An 8840-nucleotide genomic window follows, 5' to 3' on the forward strand; every position below is an offset into this window, starting at 1 on the left:
ATTACTTAGTATGTGGATTCCTTGAAAAAGGGTTGTCGTACCAAAAACGAAAGAAATTATTTAGTGATATAAAACACTATTTCTGGGAAGATCCACATTTGTTTAAAATTTGTCCCGATGGAATAATACGTCGATGTGTATTCGGAGATGAAGCTAGTCAAATCTTAAATCATTGTCACACAGGACCAACAGGAGGGCATTATGGGCCTCAACTCACAGCAAGAAAAGTTTACGATGCTGGATTCTATTGGCCTACAATTTTCAAAGACGCACACCTACTTTGTAAATCCTGTGATGCTTGTCAAAGGGCCGGAAAAATAAGTCAACGTGATGAAATGCCACAAAATGTCATTCAAGTATGTGAAGCATTTGACGTTTGGGGTATTGTCTTTATGGGTCCATTTCCAAAATCTCATAATAATCTCTACATACTCATTGCTATTGATTATGTATCTAAATGGGTGGAAGCACAAGCTCTCTCAACTAACGATGCACGAGTTGTAGTCAACTTCTTAAAATGTCTTTTTGCAAGGTTTGGAACACCGAAAGCTTTAATAAGTGATCGGGGTACTCATTTTTGTAATAATCAACTTGAGAAAGTTCTCAAAAGATATGGAGTAACTCATAAAATCTCAACCGCTTATCATCCACAAACAAGTGGACAAGTTGAAAATACCAACCGAGCTTTAAAACGTATTCTAGAGAAAACCGTAGGATCAAATCCGAAGGAATGGTCCATGAAATTGGAGGATGCACTCTGGGGTTTTAGAACAGCCTACAAAACTTCAATTAGAACCACACCTTTTAGACTCGTTTACGAAAAAGCATGTCATCTTCCAGTAGAAATTGAACACAGAGCATTTTGGGCTTTGAAGACATGTAATCTTGATTTACATGAAGCCGGACGTCTACGGTTAATTCAACTAAACGAATTAGAAGAATTAAGACATGAAGCATACGAAAATTCGTTAATCTATAAAGAAAGAACGAAGAAATGGTATGACAAAAGAATCAGAAGTTCAAAAGAATTTAAAGAAGGAGACAGAGTTCTTGTTTTCAATTCACGATTCAAGCTATTCCCTGGAAAATTGAAATCAAGATGGTCTGGACCATTCATAGTCAAAAGAGTTTTCCCATACGGAACAGTAGAATTAATAAATTCAAATGGGATTGAATTTAAAGTTAATGGTCACAGAGTTAAACATTACATACATGATCCAATGGAAGTTGACAACGAAGTTAATCACAATTTCGATACCACAGCTAACTAAGTGTGGGAATATTCGAATCTTTTTAGGGTAATATGTATTTCTGTTAGAGTTAGATATTCTGTTTTCGTGTAGTTTCCAAGAATGGAATCCGAATGGTCTTTCCCTAGCAGACCCTAAAGAACTAGTCTTCTCCCTCCATTCTGAATTTTTATTTTTTTTAGGTTTTACGAGGTGAAGAATTCCTTTGATTTGAACCATGGTCTAATGCTACACGCTTTGATTACTAAACGTAATAATGACACACTCCCGAGTGACCTGGTGTCAGTAATAAGAGGCAGATGTGACGAAGTAAGAAAAGAACTCAGGAAAGATCATCATAATATACATTTTGGTAAAGGCAAATCAAAGTCCGCAACAAAAAGAAGAGCACGACACCTTGAAAGATGTTATAAATGCGGAAAATGGTCACACGAAGGTAAATGTTCAAATAATCAAACATATTCAAATACCGAATTTGTTACTCTATGCAAAGAAGGACCGTTTATATGTTTAGAAGAAAAGATATTGAAGAATCAAGGTTACACTTATGTAGCTATGGAAAACCAAATCACACGACTCTCTTATGAGTCGGCTAAAGCAGGTCTCTGAGAATTCTATCTCACAGGTAAGTATGTACAGTTTTTAATTTTTTTATTGCTTTTAACCTTTTGATAATAAACGCTGAATCGTTCGCTATAAAGTATCAAATTGGTATTCAATAAAATTAGGTATGCGAAACCTAAATTATTGATATCATACAAAAATTTATTACATCACTGCGAAATTTACCGTTTATTCTTAAGGTATAAATATCTTTAATCAATCAACCCAAAATATTTCAAAAATTCGTCAGGAGTAAAACTAGGTTATGGAACCGAAATTACTTTACCGAAAAGAGGGGCGTATATTTTTGATAATATTTGATTGATTAAAGTGGGATAAAAGACCAAAAAGATTTTTAATTTTATCTTTACCATATTTTTAATATATATATATATATATATATATATATATATATATATATATATATATAAATATTAAATTATTAATGTAAATTTTTAAAATAAATATATTTAAGTTTTTAAATATTTTAAAAATTAATATTTTTAATATAATTTTGTACAATTAATGTATAGAAATATTAATAATATTTATATGAATTTTTAATTTTATGCATTTTAAATTTAAGTTGGGTGTGAATTTAAAAACAAAAATTTACTTTATTTCACTAAGTTAAAAATATGATTTTTAAAATTCGTCGTGAGTTGAAGACTAGGTCGTTGAACCGAAATTGCTTTACCCAAGGGAGAGACGAGAAATTTTATTATCATTATTTTTAATCTTATTGAATTAAAGTATGCCAAAAACATTAAAAAACCCAAAAAAAAAATCTTTGCTTTTAAAACGACGCTTAAAAAGTGACAAATTTTAAAATTTTGTTGAGAGACGGACTAGGACAACGATCCGAAACGCCCTCACTCCTAAAAAGAAACAAAATTTTTAAAATTTAATTAATTATATGTTTTAATTAGTTAAAGGTTTTTATATAAAAAAAAATAAATAAATACACCCCATGCGATCGCATGGGGTTTGTACTAGAAAACCCTGCGATCGCATGGCCTTGAATATCTGGTCAGGAACATAAGTTCCAGCGAGCTCTCTGTACTCACACAACATACACACATACACGAACATACTCCAAAAACACCCCAAAAATCATCAATTTTTCACCAAATTCAACCATATATCTTGCTATAATCCGCTCTAATCATGAATTTGTTAAGAAGTTTTTCAAGAAAGGTAAAGATTTCACCCCTAAACTCTTTAAATTTTCAGTTTTAGTGTTCTTGAGCTAATTTTTACCTAATTTAATTTTGTTAATTTCTAGTGTAATTAGAGTTAAATTGTTAGTATATTATGCATGTATAACCTAGATTGATGCTATTTAACATGATTTGAAGCCAAAAACTTCAAAAATTTTAGAAATCTAGGGTTTGTGTTCTTGAGCAATTTGGGGCTTTTTGATATAAACAGGTTATGGCCGATTTTTGTCATGAATTATTAATAAATTAAGTAGTGTAACATGTTTAGGTAGCTAAATGATCCAAACTTTGATCCTAAACATGATTTTTGAGAATTAAAGTAGACTTTTTTGGTCTAAAATTCATGAACTTGATTAAATTGATGTAAATGCCATTTGAAACTTGTTTAATTGCTAGTAATGATTATTTTAACATGTTATTTGAGTAGAATGCTTATGAACTTTGTAAATATTTTCATATATGCTTATTTGAAAAAGTGTAGAATTGATAAAAATATGAAAATGAGTATAAGTTTAATATGGATTAAACATGTTATTGTAATTGTTTCAATTTGTTATTTTGCTAACACTAATGCATATTTGGATGCACAAATTTTGTGGTTAATGTGTTTTGCAGAGATATACCGATACTGATGATGCATCATCATCATCTAGGCAGCCTGCTCCGGAATCACAGCCAGAGATGCAATATCAAGAACCGGAGCAACAACAGGAACAACAACAACAACCTGATCAACATGTACCATACTATGATCCGCAACAAGAATATGTTAATGCCTACGTACAATTTTCGATTCATCCATTAATAGAACACCCAACGATTCAAGAAGAACAGTTGCATCCTAATTTGAGATTTGATCGAAGCTGGAGAGATTACCCGACATACCAAAGTAACAAATTTAAACTGGTAACAAAAAATGTAGAAGTGCCGAGGGTAATCGATTGGGAGCCTTTGGAAAGAGTCCAACTAGTTAACTCAGTTAGGCAGCATCTGATCCAAAGGTAAGGGAACTCTTCTTTTCCCGATTGGGAACGTTTATTCACCATTCATAGGCCTGTATATAAAGAGTGGTGTGTTGAGCTTATGAGTACTATTTCACTTAATGCGGATGTAGTTAGGTTAGACGATAGGAATTTTCTTAGATTTTTACTTGGCCGTAGGATGTATAGGAAGTCCATGCTGGACATGGCCAGGGCTTTACAGATTTACACTCCTGGTGAATTACTACTACCTGATTGTACAAATTTGATTTATCATGGTGAAAGGGTAGATAGGAATTTTGACGCGGACGCCGTCTGGAGGCGTATGTCAAATTATAATGTTTTTACGCTGGGAGGAAGACACTCCTATTTAGATATTAACAAAGCAGAGCTTCGTATTATATATAGATTTTTAGCTAATTCGATTACACAAAGAGGTAAAAACAAGGAGAAGATGACCTTACACGACTTATTTTACCTTAAGTGTATTCGAAACACTAGAAGCTTTGTTAATATCCCCTACTGTGTTGGTTTTTATCTGTCCAAAATGGTAGCAGGAATACAGGACGGGGGAATAATAGGAGGAGGTATTTTTGTTACTCTCATTGGAGAGTATTTGGGTGTAGATAGGGATCAAGGGGGTCCAATGATGGTGTGTAGGGAACAGGTTGATACTTTAGGATTGAAGGTCTATCAGGGTGCAAAGGTATTAAAGAGCAGACGCAATCAGGCAGTATCATATGATGGTCGTCATCCACAGGTAGAGAGAGGTTCAGATGAGGAAATGGAGGAAGCGGATGACATTAGGGATGTCATTAGGGAGGCTGTTACTGACGTTTATCAGTGCATAGATGAGGTAGAAATGACAAACGAGGCTAGATTTAGTCAGTTCGAGCAGTGGCACGCCGAGAATGTGTACAAGCATTCCAAGCAATGTCAGCATGATAGATGGCACTATCATCAGCATCAGATCATGAGCCAGCTATCACCTCAGGTACCACATAACTACGTACCGACCCGACCTGCTTACTATCCTCCGCACCAGCCCGATATGCGACCACCATTTACTCTTTACGACCCTAATCAGGCCTATCAGTACACCTATAACCAACCATGGAACCCGCCCGACGGTATGAACTGGAACCCCTATCCAGATTGATACAGTTCCCGTTGGTGATTTTTATTTTTTATTATTTTTATTTACTTATGTTTAAAACATATAATATTGTGATACTTTAATGTAAGTTTTAATTTTTTTTTTATGATGTTCTAATATTTCATATTTGATTTGAAAGTGGGATGTTAAGTCCCATTTCAAATTACCATGCATGTTATTATTTGTATGTATGTATTTTTTCAATTGTACACAACAGGGTAAAACAGCGCATTTTCAAAGACTGGCATTAAGTTCAGCAAAAGCTACTAATTTTGACGACAAAACAAAAAACAAATGTGATGTAACCACAAGACGGAATGAACAAATGATGCGCACCATTTATCATTCAACAAACAAACGCCAATATGTTTGGAAACTTTGGTAAAATTTAATCATTTTTCTACGCTAATCACCCTCAATAATTTAAATTATTACTGATTTCTTGCAAATGAGGGCATTATATGATCTTAAGTGTGGGAAGGGGTTAAATTCTTTAGGATTTTTAAAATTTTAAATTTAAACACTTGGTTACCATTAAAAATACTAGTAACGCAGTAGTTGTATTAGAATCTAGTGCTCTCTGATAATAAAGAGCAGCCCTAGTCTTATATACTGACTACCCAATTCTAGTAAAAATTTTCAAAATTTTCAATTAAATGAACTCAAAATCATGTTTATACATATTTATGAACGATAAAACTAGGTGTTAACACCGAAATTATTGTTACCTCATAAAGGACATAAATTGAGAAACAACCCAAAATGTTAGAATTCATTTAAAATGGAATAGAGGAAAATAAAAAGGCAAAGAAAGGAAAATAAAAGCCAAGTGTGGGAAAAATTTACCAAGTTATTTAGAACATATGACACATATTTTTGTACAAATAATTGAAGATACTTTTGTTTTGGACGATATTTATCAGTTTTACCCAGTTTATTGTAATATAAAAGGAAGTAAAGTCTTCCGAGAGAAAAATACATGCGCTTCTTGATTTAGGTCAGGAATTTGTCGTCCAGACCAGTTGTAGAGTCTACGAAAAACCTTGAAAATTTTTCTCGAAAATCAGCTGGAAATCCACGGACCTCAGCATCAAACAGGGTCACCAAGTGGTAAGATTTATCCTAACCGTGAGAGGATCTGTCTCGTATAATGGGGGGCACCGTGCAAATTAGCTTATAAGACTAATGAATCAGATCCCCAGAAAGGATAATTTCCTTAAAGATCAAAAATCAGCTTTTAAGACTGATATTACTCAATCCTTGAGATTGACCTTAAAGATTGAGAATTCAAACTCATGGAATTCGATGATATCTAAACTCGAGCTTGAACGAGAAAATATTTTGATCAAAATTACAAACCGATTTATTTTCTGAAAACCCATTTTTAATGCGTTCATTACCATTGAACGTAAAATTCTAGGAATTCACGCGAAATTCATTAGGTCACCTGAACCAAATCGGGTGTCAACCGTAAGAACGGTGGTTGCATAGCATGGTCAAAGACAGGACCTTGTGCCAGACCGAAAAACTATAGGGTGATCTTTACTATTTCTCCTACAAAGGATAGTAATTGCATCCGACACGTTATAGACCATAATCAAAAACATGTCACGGGACATTGCCTTAACAGTTGCTTGTTCAACGCTTTCCTTTACAACCGGACGGTAGTTTACCGAAAGGTAATATACGGAGCAAGTATACTGGACGTGTTGCTTTCCCAATACAAGGTTAGCAAGTGGGTGATACAAAACCGCAAGTTTTGAGCTAAAATTTTCAAATCTGAAACCCACAAAACCCACAAAAATATTTTGCAAACACCGGTGAAGGGTTATTCTGGAAAACTTATCTAGGGTAAAAGCTAGATTTAATTTTCAAAAGATCAAATGTTTTCATAAAGATCCAATTTCCTTAAGGATCTAAATTTTCATAGTCATGTGGAACTGTAAACCACAGCCTTACTATCATTGTTCATACCGCCGTATTAAAATCACTGATGTACAAAGTGTGAAGAATAAAGAAGTGATTCTTGTATTTTTATTTCAAGACTATATTGCTTGAGGACAAGCAACGCTCAAGTGTAGGAATATTTGATAATGCTAAACACGAACATATATTTCATAGCATTATCCCTCAAGAAAGACAAGCTTTTGGTTGCAATTGTTCTATTTACAAGTGATATTCGTTTAAATAATAAAAGGTGAAGACAAAAGACAGATTCGACGATTTGAAGACGCAAACGACCAAAAAGCTAAAGAGTACAAAGTACAATCAAAATGGTTCAAATTATTGATGAGAAACGTCTAGAAATTACAAGAGTACGAGCCGCAAAACGCAAAGTACAAGATATTAAATAGTACGAAAGGACGTTCGAAAATCCGGAACCAGGACCTGAGCCAACTCACAACGCGCGACGCAACGGACCGAAAATTACAAGTCAACGGAGTATAAGAATATAATATAATATATAATTAATTATATATAATTAATTATATTATATTATAAATATTATAAAAATCCAGCAACCCACGTTTTGGAATCTTTGTGAGCTGGAAAAGCAGGCCATGCGACCGCATGGCCTGGAAGTGCAAAAACTATGCGGTCGCATGGTGCACTGTAGCACGAGAGGTCCTATAAATTTCGTGTATTTTGGCCGAATTTTTACATCTTTTTCTACTCTCTATCTCTCACGATATATATATATATTATAATTTTAATTTTAATTTTAATTTAAGATTAATAATAATAAGGGTATATTAGCGAATGTTGTAAGTGTGTAAGTCGAAATTCTGTCCGTGTAACGCTACGCTATTATTAATCATTGTAAGTTATGTTCAACCTTTAAAAATTAATGTCTCGTAGCTAAGTTATTATTATGCTTATTTAAGCCAAATTAATCGTGATGTTGGGCTAAATATTAAAGACGGGGTAATTGGGCTTTGTACCATAATTGGGGTTTGGATAAAAGAACGACACTTGTGGAAATTAGACTATGGGTTATTAATGGGCTTTATATTTGTTTAATTGAATGATAGTTCGTTAATTTAATATAAAGATTTATAATTGGACGTACCTATAAATAACCATATACACTCGATCGGACACGATGGGCGGGATATTTATAAGTACTAATAATCGTTCATTTAACCGGACACGGGAATGGATTAATAGTCAATAGACTCATTAAAACAGGGGTGAATTATGTACAAGGACACTTGGCGTAATTATTAACAAAGTATTAAAACCTTGTTATAGTTTAAGTCCCCAATTAGTTGGAATATTTGACTTCGGATATAAGGATAATTTGACGAGGACACTCGCACTTTATATTTATGACTGATGGACTGTTATGGACAAAAACCAGATGGACATATTGAATAATCCAGAACAAAGGAAAATTAACCCATGGTAATAAACTAAAATCAACACGGCAAACATCATGATTACGGAAGTTTAAATAAGCATAATTCCTTTATTTCATATTTTATCGCACTTTTATTTACTGTCATTTTATTTATCTTACTTTTAATTATCGCAATTTTTTTTATCGTCAAATTATTTATCGCACTTTTAATTATCGCACTTTAATTATCGTTATTTACTTTACGCTTTAAATTAAGTTATATTTATTTTT

The sequence above is a fragment of the Rutidosis leptorrhynchoides genome, chromosome 6 (genome assembly GCF_046630445.1).
Source record: "Rutidosis leptorrhynchoides isolate AG116_Rl617_1_P2 chromosome 6, CSIRO_AGI_Rlap_v1, whole genome shotgun sequence".
Lineage (NCBI taxonomy): Eukaryota > Viridiplantae > Streptophyta > Magnoliopsida > Asterales > Asteraceae > Rutidosis > Rutidosis leptorrhynchoides.